Below are 18,720 nucleotides of genomic sequence, written 5' to 3'. Positions count from 1 at the left end.
TTATACAGAGAGCTTAATGGCAGGGATAGGGGTTGTAAAGACACTGATATACACTGTGTTTATTCTACAGAGATAAGAACCCTTCCTGTAAGATTAGAAGAGTGCAGTCAAAGGACTCTGATGCAACAGGAAGCACTTCAACAGTTCAGAAGAACCTTCTGGAGCTGGTTTGAGCTGAGCTGAGTTGCTGGTTTTTGCCTTGTATCTGGCTGGTTCTTGGCTGAATTTGGCTAATACTTTGGAGCAGCGGCTGAAGTTGGAGTACCAGGCCCTCATTAAGGTGAGGTAGTGACCCTGTAATGAATAATTTGCTGTCTTATCTGTACGTTGCACAGCTGAACTCATGTCCAAAATGTCAGCACTGAGCAAATGGAGAACAAGCTTTTTATAAGCTACACATACCCTACTATACCCTTACACCAATCGTCAAACAGGATACACAGTATTACCTTATATTATTAGGCTTTATGGGCAGTATGGTACTTGTAAATGCCACATGGAGATTTTGGACCTAGTTGAAATCCCATCACAGCGTGTACACCATGTATTCTGTACAGTAGTGTGATTCACAAATTTTAGTAACTAGTTCCGACTATGTTTCCAACTTTAAAGAATCTGCCAAAGGCAATGTGCTGCCTGGGACCAAGACTCCATCCCCCACAGATAGATATAAATATATATGTATGTATGTATGTATGTATGTATACAATATACAATATATAATGCCAATGAAGCTATAAATATATAAACTTGGTATCTCATGCTAATGAGCAGTAAATGCATAACTCCTGCATGTCATGCCAATGAGCCACATGTGCCTCAAAAAAGTCTACTAGTGCCATGTCCCCTTAAACAACCTGCAATTGCCATCTCTCTTACACCAGCCTCTCAGTGCCATCTCTCTGCCCTCAGCCTCTCTGTGCAATCTTTCTGCCCTCAGCCTCTCTGTGCAATCTTTCTGCCCTCAGCCTCTCTGTGCCATCTTTCTGCCCTCAGCCTCTCTGTGCCTTGTCTATGCCTCCATTAAAGGACCACTCTAGGCACCCAGACCACTTCAGCTTAATGAGGTGGTCTGGGTGCCAGGTCCTTCTAGGGTTAACCCATTTTTTCATAAACATAGCAGTTTCAGAGAAACTGCAATGTTTATGAATGGGTTAAGCCTTCCCCCTATGTCCTCTAGTGGCTGTCTCATTGACAGCCGCTAGAGGCGCTTGCGTGCTTCTCACTGTGATTTTCACAGTGAGAGCACGCCAGCGTCCATAGGAAAGCATTATGAATGCTTTCCTATGTGACCGGCTGAATGCGCGCGCAGCTCTTGCCGCGCGTGCGCATTCAGCCGACAGGGAGGAGAAGAGGCGGATCGGAGGAGAGCTCTCCGCCCAGCGCTGGAAAAAGGTAAGATTTAACCCCTTTCCAGAGCCGGGCGGGAGGGGGTCCCTGTGGGTGGGGGCACCCTCAGGGCACTCTAGTGCCAGGAAAACAAGTATGTTTTCCTGGCACTAGAGTGGTCCTTTAAGGGAGACAGTGTGTGTGTGTGTATGGGGTGGTGATGGTGACAGTGTGGGAGGTTGTGACAGTGTTGGTGTAAGGTGACCATGTGGAAGGTGATGACAGTTTGTGGTGGGGAGGCTGTTGTTCACTTACCAACCACCAGCCCCTGGTGGTACACTGGTCTCCTCTTGCTCCCTGATGATCCAGTGGTCTGCTACAGCTCCCTGGTGGTCTGCTCCAGGTCCCTGGTGATCCAGAATGCTGGGTATGTAGTCTCTCAGAGCCTCCTTGTACAAAGTAGAGAGCTTAAGAGCTTAGGTAACAGTGTTGCCGTGGTAACCCATGTCAATGCTGTGATTTGCCGGAGATCGCGAGATCTCTACTCCAAAGTCGGCAGCTATGCGCCCGGCGGAGCTGCAGACAGGGAGGCCATGGGACACTACATACCCAGCCTTCTGGAACACCAAGGAGCTGGAGCAGACCACCAGGGAGCTGGAGCAGACCACTAGATCATCAGGGAGCAAGAGGTGCTGTATGCCGCCGGGTGCGAGGCCCCTTCTGGTGTCGGCCCTTGAGCCGACACTTCAGTCAGCCGTAGTAGCAACCGGTTCGGCGAACTTGTTAAATTTTAAATGGACACTCCAGCGCAAGGAAAACAAACAGTTTTCCTGGCACTGCAGGTCCCCTTTCCCTCCCATCCCCCATCCCAGGTTGCTGAAGGTGTTCCGGGTCCGCCCATGCTCCTCCCCCACCGACGTCATCCGGCGGTGGAGACCAATTGCGCATGCACGGGCGCCGGCGGGTGAGACCTAATGCGCATGCGCGGCAATGCCGTGCACGCGCATTAGACCTCAACTTAGGAAAGCATTGAAAAATGCTTTACGTGCTTTCCTATGGGTATTTCAGCGACGCTGGAGGTCCTCACATAGCGTCATGACCTCCAGCGATGCTATAGCACCCGTAAGTGCCCTCTAGTGGCTGTCTAGTAGACAGCCACTAGAGGAGGAGTTAACCCTGTAAGGTAAATATTGCAGTTTATGAAAAATTCAATATTTACAGTTGCAGGGTTAAATCATCAATAGGGATGAAAATCAGGTTAAAACCCCTTCCGTGACTTACCTGAATCCAGCGCCAAAGTCCCTCAGCGCTGGGTCAGGCTCCGCCCATGCTCCTACCCAGCCGGCGGGGGAGACCTAATGCGCATGTGCGGCATTAGACCTGCTCATAGAAAAACAGTATTCAATACTTTCCTATATGGGTTCTGGCGACGCTGGAGGTCCTCATCCACAGTCGTAGGACGTCCAGCGTCATTTAAAACACTCTTTGGGTTTTAGGAACCTGGAAGTCCCTCTAGTGGCTGTATGATAGACTGCCACTAGAGGAGGTCTTAACCCTGCAAGGTAATTATTGCAGATTATAAACACTGCAATAATTACACTTGCCGGGTTAAGGGTGATGGTAGTTGGCACCCAGACCACTCCAATGGGCAGAAGTGGTCTGGGTGCCTGGAGTGTCCCTTTTAATGACAGGTTCGCACAAACCGGTACAAACCGGCTGAATCCACAACTGATTCTGTCTATGAACAGGAATAAAGTGTGTGCGTGATTTACCAAGAAGGAGCTTGTGTTTCTCTTGAAGCATCCAGCTATATTGCTGTTTTTCTCTACTATAGAGTACTTACTTATAGAGAATTGCCAGTGTGCTAGATACATCTAATATCCTTTACGAACCTGAGCTATCAGTGCAGTATGTAAATCCCTCATTGCCAGTGGATATACAAATCAAAGTTGGTAGTTTGAATAGTATCTACCAGCATTGCAGGATATACATATTGCACTGATAGACCCGGTGCTTAGATATTGGGTAGCTGTGCAGTTTAGCCAAAGAAACCCATGGAAAATAAAGTCCATGAACATCTACACCTTCTGTAGCAGAGACGATAAGGCTGTATTGTCCTATATTTATAGAACAGTGGGTTCTATACTATATCACATTGTGCTATATATAACACACTGTACTGTTTACAGTAAGTGTTAAGAGGATCTTAGTTGCGTAGCAGTCTTTGCTTTGTATAGACTTCCTGATCATGAGTAATACCCATATCGTGATGAGACACTTATCAGAGCTCACAATATTGACCTTATATTGTCCCCTCAACGACTTTGTATTTGAATCCATCCCTTGCCTGTCAGTGTCAGATCTTATCAGACTGTGTAGCCGTGAATAATTCCTATATCGTCATGAGAAATATATCATATTTACCATTTAAACAATTTGTTTTCCAGCTTTCAAATATCGTTCTGCCGGGGGAGATGAATTATGTGACATATATGGAGGAGAGGAAGTCATCGAGGGAGTCGAGAGAAAAAGAAACGCTGGAGAACATTGCCAAGTCGCAAGAAAAGCAGAAGGTAGCGTATGCCAATAGAGTACAGAAAAAATACAGGCATTTAAACTACAGTGTTGGCGACGAGGTTCTCCTCTACAACATGAGGAAGCGTGGTCGAAAAGGTGGAAGAATTGAACCTGACTTCCTTGGCCCATATGTCATCAAGGAGCTTTATGGCAATTTGGTTAAATTGGCAAATTATGCCGGTGTTATTCTGAAAAACAAGATTAATATTAACCACATAAAGCCATATAGAAGGAGTAAACAAGCAACATGCCCCGGGCAGCAAAGTGAAAGGACCTCGGTGATTCAATTTGCCCAGAAGAGACAGGATAGCACTACGGAGGTACAACCAAACTCCCTACCTGAATAGCTTGCATACACATATATTGCATGTAGTGTGCTTGTTCTGTATCCCCAGCATATTCTTTCTGTTTGTACAATATTTTTTTTAAATGTAGTTGCTTAAATTTAATATTGTTTTTTTTTTAAAGCCTTCTGCATCTTTGAATTTACAGCAGAGCATGGAAGACAGAGGTAGCATTTGCAAAGGTCTTCATTTTCTATTTAGACCCTGTTGGTCATTCAATTGGCCGTGCCCTGTTGGTCTGGCCTTTCATTCAGTTGGCCATTCTGGCCCTTGTTTATAGTTGCCGCTGTTTGGCATTATGTTCTTGTTTTATTAGCCCTACAAGTTAATACTATACCAAAGAACCTATACAGGTTGAGTGACACCCTTATCACAAATGCTTTTGAACATAGGTTATTTTGATGTAGGAATATTTGCATATATGAGGAGAGCTCATGCAGAATGGCTGCTGTATTTGGAACCAATACTTTAGAATTTTAAGATAAGGCATACTCGACCTGTATTAGCTTTGGGTCCCAATAGTACAATAACTTAAGTGCGGTTTAAGTTTCTTGTTTTTTCCCCCCTCCATTTAAAGGGCCGTGGAGTGCTGAAGATGACGACCTGGTGGAAGCTATTGTCGGACAAGTCAAACTATATAAGTCGTCTTTCAAAACACTGCATGGGACAGAGTGGCTGGTTGATGAGGTAAGAGTCTGCACTGGAGAAAATGTATAAAAAGCAAAATTCTCTAATAAAAAATTGTTTATTTTTATTTCTCTATATTGCAGGTGATTGATGCATACCTTCATCACCTGATTGGAAAGCATCAGGCAAGTGTGACTTAGTGTATGCTTGTGTTGTATGTTTGTTGCATTGTTATTCTACATTATTACTCTGAATCTTTTTAAACAGGAACCTATTCACCAGTTCGATGCAGTAGTTTCATCGGCATTATTTTCTGGAAAATTGGATAGACTTGGAAAGGTTAGTTATTTGTCTCAATAACTGCTATTCATACACACACACGCACACACATTAACAAAAATAAAATAGATTTTCTCACCCTCTCCTGGTTGTTATGTTTATTCCTCATTCTCGGGTCCTCTACCAACGGCCTGGGAGTTGAAGGGTTCTGCGCAATATCTTCTCTTCTGGACAGCGATCTCAGATGTCCCACCTGGAATCTGTTGAAGTCACTCCCCTAACTTGGGAGTCACAGCCCAAGTGCTCCTATCACAACTCTGACTACTACTGCCTTCTACTACTACTGTATATATACACACACACACACATATTATACATAGAGAGAGAGATGTGTATTTATAATGTGTCAGTGCTTTGTTAAACACAGATCTACACACACCTGTCAAGCCATAAGACTTGCTTTTCCCACAGAAATCTTAAATTCGCAGTGATATTACTACTGCAGGGGAATCTGGGTAAGCATATGGTAATGAGTTCAGCAAATAATCACATTGTTGCCTCGTTATGCAATTTTATGTTATAAAAAATACAAACAAAATGATTTCTCTGTATTCTTCAGATGAGGATTCCTGTGGAAGATCTCTGGCTGTGCCCTGTGAACTTCGGGGCTCACTGGATTCTAGTGGTATTTACTATATGACTACGTTAATTAACCTTTCTTTACTTGTGTTATCATGTGCTTTTATAATTCATGTAATTATGTTACATATACAGATATTTACCTACATCCCTCTGACACCGCAGAACACACCTGCTGTATACACCAATAATATGAATGTCATAAAGAAAATTTTGTGTTTTCCCGAATTATCTTTTAGATTGTCATCATGTCAAAGAAGGTTATTGTGCTAATGGACCCACTAGGAAATGAACATAATTATGTATGCAAAGTACAGCACCACTGGAGGTGAGTGTGTATTGGGAAAAAGTTTTTTTCACTTAAACTGATGTGCACAACGTTCAATTAAAACTTATGTGTAATTTCTTGTTATTTTTTCATAGTATGTTCTTGGAGAAGTATATTCCTGAAGAAGAAGTAGCCCAATGGAATATCCATGTTTTGCATCACAGCAACCAGGAGGATTCCAGCAGCTGTGGAGTTTTGATCTTGATGGTAAACATTCATGTACCATTGTAAAAGCTATTCATCATACATGTGAATTGCTGTTACAAATGTAATAATGTATTACAGTTTGCCAAGGAGTTTCTTCAGACCAGAACCATACAGGCAGTGAAGACCTCTGCAGAAGATGTAGCTAATGCTCGACTGGAAATATCGTCTGCCCTACTCCAGTATAAAGGTCAGTTATATCACACACTGCATGAAATATTTATCAGGCAAATAAATATGTATTCATACTCTAAATCCTCATGGATCCAATCTTGCTAGAAATGTGTTTATTATTAAATCACTCCCAAAAAACGTTTTAAGTGACAATACACATTCAATGTCATTTTAACATGATCTACCATAATGTAAAACATGTTCAATTATTTGGTTAGGTGCAGCGTTGCAGCTACACGCGGTTTGTTCTCCCCCCACATAGCAGGTTATACAGAATACTCCTAAATGTCAGGAAATTATTAAGTTAGAGCCAAAGCTGAGCTTCAAAAAATGGTGGGAAAAAAACTTTTTTTAACCAATATTGAATTTTACAAAAAACTTCCCTGCCAAATTTCTGACCATTTTAATTTTACTGAGAGCCCTCTAAAATGTCTATGTATTAACAATGGCAGCCGGTGGTGGATACTTGAACCATTTACTATCAGATTGCGCTATGTTTAAACTGTTGGGTATTTCTAACAAACTAAAAGGGGTCACAGAGATGCTTGTATTCAAAATTGAAAAAGCTCTACCATTCTTTCTATTCTACGCCTCCAATCCTCAACATTGAAATTGTAGTTTGTTATAATATAAAATTAGTACATTGTAATATGCTTTCTGGTTACGATTTGGTGAGTTGTAACTATTTTTTATTTTTACAGTTCCAGAGGGAAGGAGCAAACCCATTTGAGGAGTCCCTGCATAAGAGACTATTGGATATTGAAGGGCTGTACTACAGTGGCGGCTCTAGACTTGGCGAGGCTTTAGTCGAAACTCATACATGAGGCCACCACGAACACCATTATTGAAAAGGAAAAAAAAAATAGCAGTTGACTTTGTGTATAAGAAGCTGTAAATATATTGATGGGGGAGCTTCCAGCACTGGATACAGAGAGCTAGTCTCTGTTTACATCGTTGCAATGTCTACCTGAGTGTGTGTCTGGCAGTGAGTATCCTTGTATCTGTATGTATGTTTCTCTGAGCAAGTGTATGTTTGTGTACTGCCTGTGGCCTTTGGCACTGAGTTTATGGCAAAGCTCTGTCTTATGACAGTGTGTATAATGATTGCCTTCAGGGGGTGGCAGGGTGAGTGTAAAAGAGCAGGAGGGTGCCAGAGTGTTGACAGTGTGTATGGAGGGAGGTGCCAAAGTGCGGAGAGTGGTGCCCGTGTGAGAATAGATGTGACAGTGAGGGGGGGTGAGAGTGAAAGAGTAAGAGGGGGGTGACAGTGTGATGGGGGTGATGAGGAGAGGTGACAGGGTGAGAGGGGATGACAGAATGAGAGGGGGATGAAAGGGTGAGTGACTTAGTGTGGTGGGTGAGAGGGGTTGGTGAGGTGACAGGGTGGAAGGAGGGATGACAGAGTGAGCGGGGGATGAGGAGAGGTGACAGGGTGAGAGGGGATGACAGAATGAGAGGGGGATGACAGGGTGAGTGACAGTAAGGGGGGGGCATAGTGTGAGGGGGATGACTTAGTGTGGTCTGTGAGAGGGGTGGTGAGGTGACAGGGTAGAAGGAGGGATGACGGAGTGAGAGGGGGTGCCAGAATGAGAGGGGGATAACAGGGTTAGTTACAGTAAGGGGGGGGAGGGGGTGACAGTGTGAGGGGGATGACTTAGTGTTGTGGGTGAGAGGGGTTGGTGAGGTGACAGGGTGGAAGGAGGGATGACAGAGTGAGAGGGGGATGAGGAGAGGTGACAGGGTGAGAGGGGATGACAGAATGAGAGGGGGATGACAGGGTGAGTGACAGTAGGGGGGGAACATAGTGTGAGGGGGATGACTTAGTGTGGTGGGTGAGAGGGGGTGGTGAGGTGACAGTAAGATATGGGGTGGACAGGATGAAAGTAGGGATGACAGAGTGAGAGTGGGTGACGTAGTGTGGTGGGTGACAGGGTGAGAGGGGGTGATGAGGTGAGGTGACAAAGTGAGAGGGGGGGGGTGACAGAGTAAGAGGGGGTTGACAATAACAATATCTGATATTCGGCCACATGTGCAATTATTATGTAATTAATTAATGGATAACATACCTTTTCACTTTTTTGTTAAATTGGAAATAAAATATTGTTTGACTTTTGTATATTGCAACTTTTAAAAAGATTAAAACAATTTTTACATTTACAGTAATTTGTCTTGAATTAACGATAACCTGTTAATTAAGTGTAAGCAGTGTTTAGGAGATACGGTCACAGTATGAGCAGTGTTTAGGAGATACGGTCACAGTATGAGTAGTGTTTAGGAGATACGGTCACAGCATGGGCAGTGTTTAGGCGATAGGGTCACAGTATGAGCAGTGTTTATGGGATACGGTCACAGTGTAAGCAGTCTATAGCAGATACGGTCACAGTGTAAGCCGTGTTTAGGAGATAAGGTCACAGTGTAAGCAGTGTGTAGGTGATACAGGCGTTTCATTCTCCACAATCACAGTACTTTTGGTTACCTTATAAGTATTACAGTGACTCACATAGGTTGAATTGGCACATGAATACACATGTGAGCAGTAACGCCACGTCAAGGCTTCAACCCTTGTTACTGACCATTCACACACACCATACTTTTCATTCATACACATTCGGTATTCCAGATGTTCCAGATGTCAAACCAGGGCTGTACACATATAACACACAGGCCTCACAAACTGCACAGCACAGCCCCCCCCCCCCCCACATCTAACGCACAACCCCCCCACATCTAACGCACAGCCCCCTAATACACAGCACAGACAGCCCCAATATACAGCACAGACAGCCCCAATATACAGCACAGACCGCCCCATACTGCACATACCCCCCCATACTGTCCAGTCCCCCCCATACTGTCCAGTCCCCCCAATACTGTCCAGACCCCCCAATACAGCACAGCCCCCCAATACTGTCCAGACCCCCCCAATACTGTCCAGACCCCCCAATACAGCACAGCCCCCCAATACTGTACAGTCCCCCCAATACAGCAAAGTTCCCCCCAATACTGTCCAGACCCCCCCAATACTGCACAGCCCCCCCCATACTGTCCAGACCCCCCCAATACTGTCCAGTCCCCCAATACAGTCCAGTCCCCCCAATACTGTACAGTCCCCCCAATACAGCAAAGTTCCCCCCAATACTGTCCAGACCCCCCCAATACTGCACAGTCCCCCCCCAATACTGCACAGTCCCCCCCAATACTGTCCAGACCCCCCCAATACTGCACAGTCCCCCCCATACTGTCCAGACCCCCCCAATACTGCACAGTCCCCCCAATACTGTACAGTCCCCCCAATACAGCAAAGTTCCCCCCAATACTGTCCAGACCCCCCCAATACTGCACAGCCCCCCCAATACTGTCCAGACCCCCCCAATACTGTCCAGTCCCCCCCAATACAGCACAGCCCCCCCAATACAGCAAAGTTCCCCCCAATACTGCACAGTCCCCCCCCAATACTGCACAGTCCCCCCCAATACTGTCCAGACCCCCCCAATACTGCACAGTCCCCCCCATACTGTCCAGACCCCCCCAATACTGCACAGTCCCCTCCATACTGTCCAGACCCCCCCAATACTGCACAGTCCCCCCCAATACTGTACAGTCCCCCCAATACAGCAAAGTTCCCCCCAATACTGTCCAGACCCCCCCAATACTGCACAGCCCCCCCAATACTGTCCAGACCCCCCAATACTGTCCAGTCCCCCCAATACAGCACAGCCCCCCCAATACAGCAAAGTTCCCCCCAATACTGTCCAGACCCCCCCAATACTGCACAGTCCCCCCCCAATACTGTCCAGACCCCCCCAATACTGCACAGTCCCCCCATACTGTCCAGACCCCCCCCCCAATACTGTCCAGTCCCCCCAATACAGCACAGCCCCCCCCAATACTGTACAGTCCCCCCCAATACAGCACAGCCCCCCCAATACAGCACAGCCCCCCCAATACTGTCCAGTCCCCCCAATACTGCACAGTCCCCCCCCAATACTGTCCAGACCCCCCAATACTGCACAGTCCCCCCATACTGTCCAGACCCCCCCCAATACTGTCCAGTCCCCCAATACAGCACAGCCCCCCCCCAATACTGTACAGTCCCCCCCAATACTGCACAGTCCCCCCCAATACTGCACAGTCCCCCCCCAATACTGCACAGTCCCCCCCAATACTGTCCAGGCCCCCCCAATACTGCACAGTCCCCCCCATACTGTCCAGACCCCCCCAATACTGCACAGTCCCCCCATACTGTCCAGACCCCCCAATAATGCACAGTCCCCCCCAATACAGCACAGCCCCCCCAATACAGCAAAGTTCCCCCAATACTGTCCAGACCCCCCCAATACTGCACAGTCCCCCCCAATACTGTCCAGACCCCCCCAATACTGCACAGCCCCCCCCAATACTGTCCAGACCCCCCCAATACTGTCCAGTCCCCCCCAATACAGCACAGCCCCCCCCAATACTGTCCAGTCCCCCCAATACAGCACAGCCCCCCCAATACAGCACAGCCCCCCCAATACTGTCCAGTCCCCCCAATACTGCACAGTCCCCCCCAATACTGTCCAGACCCCCCAATACTGCACAGTCCCCCCATACTGTCCAGACCCCCCCCCCAATACTGTCCAGTCCCCCCAATACAGCACAGCCCCCCCCCCAATACTGTACAGTCCCCCCCAATACAGCACAGGCCCCCCCCAATACAGCACAGCCCCCCCCAATACAGCACAGCCCCCCCCAATACAGCACAGCCCCCCCAATACAGCACAGCCCCCCCAATACAGCACAGGCCCCCCCAATACAGCACAGCCCCCCCCAATACAGCACAGCCCCCCCAATACTGTCCAGTCCCCCCAATACAGCACAGCCCCCCCCCCAATACAGCACAGGCCCCCCCAATACAGCACAGCCCCCCCCCCAATACTGTACAGTCCCCCCAATACAGCAAAGTTCGCCCCACTACTGTCCAGAACCCCCCCCCCCCCATACTGCAAGTTACCCCCAATACAGCACAGTCCCCCCCTGATGGCTGAGAGTGTTGGGAGCGAGGCTTACCTGAGAGATGTCAGAATACAGACACCGCGCATGCGCACTCGGGGGTAGGAGATTTCTTAGCAGAAGATATGGCCATCAGATTTCTATACCCCCTCAGTGCGCATGCGCGGTGTCCGAGGCTGTCCTGGCTGGGTGGCGCGTGCGCAGTGTGGGGCAGGGAGATCGAATGAATATTCGGCAGAATCGATCTCCCTGCCCGCTGGTGCGCATGCGCGCTGTCCCATTAGATGCCCTACCTCCCCCCCCTTGTGGCTCCAAGCGCAGGCGCAGTGTGTTCTTCGCGCATGCGCAGTACGCGTCCTCATCTCTGTACCGTGATAAAAAAAATAATCCTACCTGTTCTTCTGCGCCTGCGCGGCGCTCTGCTCCTCCTTCTCCTGCTCCGAAACGTCAGGTCCGGTGCGGCTCCGTCACATCCGGTGCGGCCGCGTCACTTCCGGTATAGAAATCTGACGAGGTATAGTATTCTGACAGAACACCGGCCCCAGAAGGAGAGAGATTACACTGAACTGTTATCAAACTCCCCATGGTGTGGTGAGCTGCAGCTGGACTGTGCTTTTTTATTATCTGATTATCAGTTGTTTTTATTTTTAATAAATGTTTTTTGCCTGACACTGGAGTCACAGGAGCATTTAACAGATCCCACGTACCCAAGGGGCTGATCCTCCCTGGGCAAGATAGCTTAGAGTGGGGCTCATACCACTCTACATTTGTGAGTTGCATTCTTAAAGAGACAGTTTATTTTAGTTTAAATTTTAATAATTGTATTGCACTAGGAGTGCTTTCTCTGTTCCCTCCCCCCTACTTTTGTCTCCTTAAACTACAGATATCAACTGTACAGTGTAACAGGCTATAAGTATATACACATATACACCTGGGCTTGTAGACACCCTATAAGGGATCACACTTGTTTGCACTGTATCATCTGTTTGTAAATACTTCTCAACACTTGAGGGGTTCTGTACATATGTATGCGCACCAGCACTTTTCTGTTTTGTGATTGTTTCTGTACCTTATTACCTGGGTATATTGTGGGTGCTGCAAACCTATTAATATTTTATCTTAATTTTTTGCGCCAACTTATCTACTGCACAAATTTTCTGTTAACGGTCAAAGTACGCCTGCCAAAGGCCTGACAGAGCCGCTTGAAGGACACTGACTGGCTGCTATTAGCTTACACTGGAAACCTTTTTTCTTTGTAAAAGCACGCTATAGAGACACCAGATATGAGTGGCAACTGTCAAAGTACGCTGGCAGGGTTGTGCAGGGCACACGCTGAAGGAAGGCCTGACAGAGCCGCTTGAAGGACACTGACTGGCTGCTATTAGCTTACACTGGAAACCTTTTTTTCTTTGTAAAAGCACGCTAAAGAGACACCAGATATGATTGGCAACTGTCAAAGCACGCTGGCACAGGTCTGCAGAGCACACGCTGAAGTAGGCCTGACACCCAGACGCTTGCAGACAACTAACTGCTCTTCTATTACAGTGAAAAAAAAATTATTTATTTTAAATCTAAAGCTTAAGCTATTGTAAAAACAGATATGAGTGGTGGCACTGGGCAAGAGGGCACAGTATCCACTGTGAACCTCACACAGAAGCTGGCAGGCAGGCAACTGCTCTTCTATTACAGTGGAAACAACATTTTGGTTTTAAAAGCACGCTAAAGAGACACCAGATATGATTGGCAACTGTCAAAGTACGCTGGCAGGGTTGTGCAGGGCACACGCTGAAGGAAGGCCTGACAGAGCCGCTTGAAGGACACTGACTGGCTGCTATTAGCTTACACTGGAAACCTTTTTTCTTTGTAAAAGCACGCTATAGAGACACCAGATATGAGTGTCAACTGTCAAAGTACGCTGGCAGGGTTGTGCAGGGCACACGCTGAAGGAAGGCCTGACAGAGCCGCTTGAAGGACACTGACTGGCTGCTATTAGCTTACACTGGAAACCTTTTTTCTTTGTAAAAGCACGCTAAAGAGACACCAGATATGATTGGCAACTGTCAAAGCACGCTGGCACAGGTCTGCAGAGCACACGCTGAAGTAGGCCTGACACCCAGACGCTTGCAGACAACTAACTGCTCTTCTATTACAGTGAAAAAAAATTATTTATTTTAAATCTAAAGCTTAAGCTATTGTAAAAACAGATATGAGTGGTGGCACTGGGCAAGAGGGCACAGTATCCACTGTGAACCTCACACAGAAGCTGGCAGGCAGGCAACTGCTCTTCTATTACAGTGGAAACTAAATTTTGGTTTTAAAAGCACGCTATAGAGACACCAGATATGATTGGCAACTGTCAAAGTACGCTGGCAGGGTTGTGCAGGGCACACGCTGAAGGAAGGCCTGACAGAGCCGCTTGAATGACACTGACTGGCTGCTATTAGCTTACACTGGAAACCTTTTTTCTTTGTAAAAGCACGCTATAGAGACACCAGATATGAGTGGCAACTGTCAAAGCACGCTGGCAGTGTTGTGCAGGGCACACGCTGAAGGAAGGCCTGACAGAGCCGCTTGAAGGATGCTGACTGGCTGCTATTAGCTTACACTGGAAACCTTTTTTCTTTGTAAAAGCATGCTAAAGAGACACCAGATATGATTGGCAACTGTCAAAGCACGCTGGCACAGGTCTGCAGAGCACACGCTGAAGTAGGCCTGACACCCAGACGCTTGCAGACAACTAACTGCTCTTCTATTACAGTGAAAAAAAATTATTTATTTTAAATCTAAAGCTTAAGCTATTGTAAAAACAGATATGAGTGGTGGCACTGGGCAAGAGGGCACAGTATCCACTGTGAACCTCACACAGAAGCTGGCAGGCAGGCAACTGCTCTTCTATTGCAGTGGAAACAAAATTTTGGTTTTAAAAGCACGCTATAGAGACACCAGATATGATTGGCAACTGTCAAAGTACGCTGGCAGGGTTGTGCAGGGCACACGCTGAAGGAAGGACTGACAGAGCCGCTTGAAGGACACTGACTGGCTGCTATTAGCTTACACTGGAAACCTTTTTTCTTTGTAAAAGCACGCTAAAGAGACACCAGATATGATTGGCAACTGTCAAAGCACGCTGGCACAGGTCTGCAGAGCACACGCTGAAGTAGGCCTGACACCCAGACGCTTGCAGACAACTAACTGCTCTTCTATTACAGTGAAAAAAAATTATTTATTTTAAATCTAGAGCTTAAGCTATTGTAAAAACAGATATGAGTGATGGCACTGGGCAAGAGGGCACAGTATCCACTGTGAACCTCACACAGAAGCTGGCAGGCAGGCAACTGCTCTTCTATTACAGTGGAAACAAAATTTTGGTTTTAAAACCACGCTATAGAGACACTAGATATGAGTGGCAACTGTCAAAGTACGCTGGCAGGGTTGTGCAGGGCACACGCTGAAGGAAGGCCTGACAGAGCCGCTTGAAGGACACTGACTGGCTGCTATTAGCTTACACTGGAAACCTTTTTTCTTTGTAAAAGCACGCTAAAGAGACACCAGATATGATTGGCAACTGTCAAAGCACGCTGGCACAGGTCTGCAGAGCACACGCTGAAGTAGGCCTGACACCCAGACGCTTGCAGACAACTAACTGCTCTTCTATTACAGTGAAAAAAAATTATTTATTTTAAATCTAAAGCTTAAGCTATTGTAAAAACAGATATGAGTGGTGGCACTGGGCAAGTGGGCACAGTATCCAATGTGAACCTCACACAGAAGCTGGCAGGCAGGCAACTGCTCTTCTATTACAGTGAAAAAAATTTATTTCTTTTAAATCTAAAGCTTAACCTATTGTAAAAACAGATATGAGTGGTGGCACTGACTGTGCAAATGGGCAAGGCATCCAACCTGACACAGAAGCTGGCAGGCAGGCAACTGCTCTTCTATTACAGTGAAAAAAAATTATTTCTTTTAAATCTAAAGCTTAACCTATTGTAAAAACAGATATGAGTGGTGGCACTGACTGTGCAAATGGGCAAGGCATCCAACCTGACACAGAAGCTGGCAGGCATGCAACTGCTCTTCTATTACAGTGAAAAAAAAATATTTCTTTTAAATCTAAAGCTTAACCTATTGTAAAAACAGATATGAGTGGTGGCACTGACTGTGCAAATGGGCAAGGCATCCAACCTGACACAGAAGCTGGCAGGCAAGCAACTGCTCTTCTATTACAGTGAAAAAAAAAGTCATAGTCACACGGCAGGAGGCGGGCAAGCAGGCCCCTCCAAAAACTCATGGCAAAATCCCTTAAAAGGGGGAGTTTGTCACACTCATTACCTATAAAAAAAATTTGTAGAATTAAAAAAGATGGCATTTTGATTTTCTTTTTTTATATATGTTAACATAATTAAAATTGATATAACTAGAATTTTATATAAAAATGTAAACATTTTTTTTAAAAAAGTCTATTCAATAATACCAGCTTTTCAGTATTAAAGGATAATGAGCTTATGAGTTCATGATTCATCTTCTTGTGAGAGTTACTACAAAATATTAACACCAACATTAATAAATAGAACAAAGACAAAAGTATCCAGCATCCTATGATAACCAAGTAAACTTGCCATCTCCCCTACTTGGCTTTGAAAAATTAGACAAAGAGAATCATAAAAGTAAACCATATGGTAGGCTCAAGTTACCATAGCACATCGATTTACCCTTGTCTCACAATTCTTGTCCTTGTGAGGATTTAAATCCTTGCCAAGAGCCTTGCATATCTTGGCTCCAACATAGATAAAAGATTTCTATATAAAAGTCTGTGTGTCTGTATATGTTCTTATTGGTCCTCAAAATTCATAAACAGAGTTTCTTCTAAGTTTCAATCTAATTCCTGTTCAGGCTGATGATGTCTATATCACCGTCTCCTATGGTCCAAGTAATCCCAGGACCAAGCCTGCAGAGGGAGTGTCATTTTGGATGAGAACGTAAAGATATCAATATTTAAGCTGCTGGAATTATGAATGCTTTCCCTCCTTTTCCTCATATTCTAGCATCATGACCGTAAACCTGGGATTGGATAAGTATTAAAACTGTTCTGAGATTTTTTATACTTTAACTGATCACTCAGGTAAATATCTGCTATTTGATTAGAATAGTATGTGTTTAGTTGTAAGGCAGTATTTTAATTTCTAATGCTACTTTTAACATTAAAAAAAAAAAAACATTATTATTGTTGACAGTTTCCAAGTGATTGTTATAATTAAAGGTTAACTGCTAGAATTAAAACCACTCTGACAAAATCTATAACAATTATTTATCTATTTGCTTTGTTGTGCATTTTACTCCAGTAACTCTAATGGTTAGTGTAATTGGGGTTGTATAGCACCATATTGTTGGGGTATTACTATCTCCTAAATTTTATCAGTAGCCTCTTGCCATTGTCAATGTGTTTGAGTTAGGGGAGCATTAGTTCCCCCATTAATATAAATGTGTAACTCCCTCCTAGCCACTGCCCATGGGAGAGAAATTAGGTCACCCTAGTTTAAATAAATTATTAAGGCTAACTTTTCAGTTAAATTAAACAAATGTTATATTTACCCATCAACACTTCCTACCAGTAAATATCTTCACATGATTGTGCTCTTGTGGCCTGGGTCCTCAGCTCTAGCCGCACATGGCTCAAGCACTCCTTCACACGAGCGGCATGCGGCTCGATCTCCTCTTCTGAGTGGGCCACGTGCACTGACCGCAGTGAGCATTCTCATGACCCACCCCGCACTAAGAACATGTCTTGCATCTCGAGCGTGCTCTTAAAGGGGCTGTGGAAGCCACAAGTTGGTTCAGGCTCTCATTGGCCCATGTAATTCTGGCACCCCACACATGCAGGGTTTGGGGACATAGGCATGACCTATGACCCCATGTAAATGTTAAGTAAAGGCTATTAAAACTTCACTGGATATTTAAACTTCACTGGCCACTTTGCTGTATTGTGGTTTCGGTTTCAGTAGCCTTAAGTGCGTTTCTTGATCTATTGTGTTTATCTTTAACCATTTCCTGTCTTGTTTGCCTATCTCAATAATTACTCTGACTCTGGCTAGTTCTTGTTTTCGCTGTCCTTGACCTCGGCTCATCTCCAACTATGCTTTATCTCTGTCTGATGTTTAGTCCAGCCATTTTAAGGCCCAGTAATATGTTATATCTTTGTCTTGTCCCTTTATTATCCTTAAAGCTGCGTGTTTGGTTATTACACCGTGACAGCTCTTACCTTCATTGCTGTTCAGGCCTTTCATTTGAACATCCAGCAAAAAAAAAAAGAGTACCGTATATACTCGAGTATAAGTCGACCCAAATATAAGTCGAGACCCCTAATTTTACCCCAAAAAACTGGGAAAACTTATTGACTCGAGTATAAGACTAGGGTGGGAAATGCAGCAGCTACTGGTAAATTTCTAAATAAAATTATATCCCCCAAAAATTATATTAATTGAATATTTATGTACAGTGTGTGTATATAATGAATGCAGTGTGTGTGTGTGTGTATGAATGCAGTGTGTGTATGAGTGCAGTGTGTGTGTGTATGGATGTAGTGTGTGTATGAATGCAGTGTGTGTATGAGTGCAGTGTGTGTGTATGAGTGCAGTGTGTGTATGAGTGCAGTGTGTGTGTATGAGTGCAGTGTGTGTGTATGAGTGCAGTGTGTGTGTATGAGTGCAGTGTGTGTGTATGAGTGCAGTGTGTGTGTATGAGTGCAGTGTGTGTATGAGTGCAGTGTGTGTGTGTATGAATGCAGTGTGTGTGTATGAGTGCAGTGTGTGTGTATGAGTGCAGTGTGTGTGTATGAGTGCAGTGTGTGTGTATGAGTGCAGTGTATATATGAGTGCAGTGTGTGTGTGTATGAGTGCAGTGTGTGTATGAATGCAGTGTGTGTATGAGTGCAGTGTGTGTGTGTGTGCGTGTATGAATGCAGTGTGTGTATGAGTGCAGTGTGTGTATGAGTGCAGTGTGTGTGTGTATGAATGCAGTGTGTGTGATGCAAAGTGTGTTTGTGTATGTGATGCAGAGCCTTGGTGGGGGGTGGGCATTTTTATTATTATTTTTTAAATTATTATTTTAATATTATTGTTTTTGTTATATTATTAATATTTTTTTATATTATTTTATTATTATTCTTTTTTTAAATTGTCCCCCCTCCCTGCTTGATACATGACCAGGGAGGGGGGCTCTCACTCCCTGGTG

The 18,720-nt window shown here is 45.3% G+C and overlaps 2 long non-coding RNA genes across 2 annotated transcripts; both read left to right on the top strand.

Annotated features, from left to right (window-relative positions):
• The first annotated feature begins 3,781 nt into the window (after nucleotides 1-3,781).
• On the top strand, nucleotides 3,782-5,063 carry LOC134612805 (uncharacterized). The gene is made up of 3 exons (XR_010090957.1): nucleotides 3,782-3,902; nucleotides 4,828-4,937; nucleotides 5,021-5,063. It is a non-coding gene; the product is annotated as an uncharacterized LOC134612805 (long non-coding RNA).
• Nucleotides 5,064-6,227: 1,164 nt separating this feature from the next.
• Nucleotides 6,228-7,720, top strand: LOC134612804 (uncharacterized). Its single transcript, XR_010090956.1, has 3 exons — nucleotides 6,228-6,330; nucleotides 6,409-6,517; nucleotides 7,203-7,720. It is a non-coding gene; the product is annotated as an uncharacterized LOC134612804 (long non-coding RNA).
• Nucleotides 7,721-18,720: the final 11,000 nt, after the last annotated feature.

The sequence above is a fragment of the Pelobates fuscus genome, chromosome 5 (assembly GCF_036172605.1).
Source record: "Pelobates fuscus isolate aPelFus1 chromosome 5, aPelFus1.pri, whole genome shotgun sequence".
NCBI classification, from domain to species: Eukaryota; Metazoa; Chordata; class Amphibia; order Anura; family Pelobatidae; genus Pelobates; species Pelobates fuscus.
The sequence above is the reverse complement of the archived record's forward strand: the minus strand, read 5'-3'. Positions and strand labels throughout refer to the sequence as shown.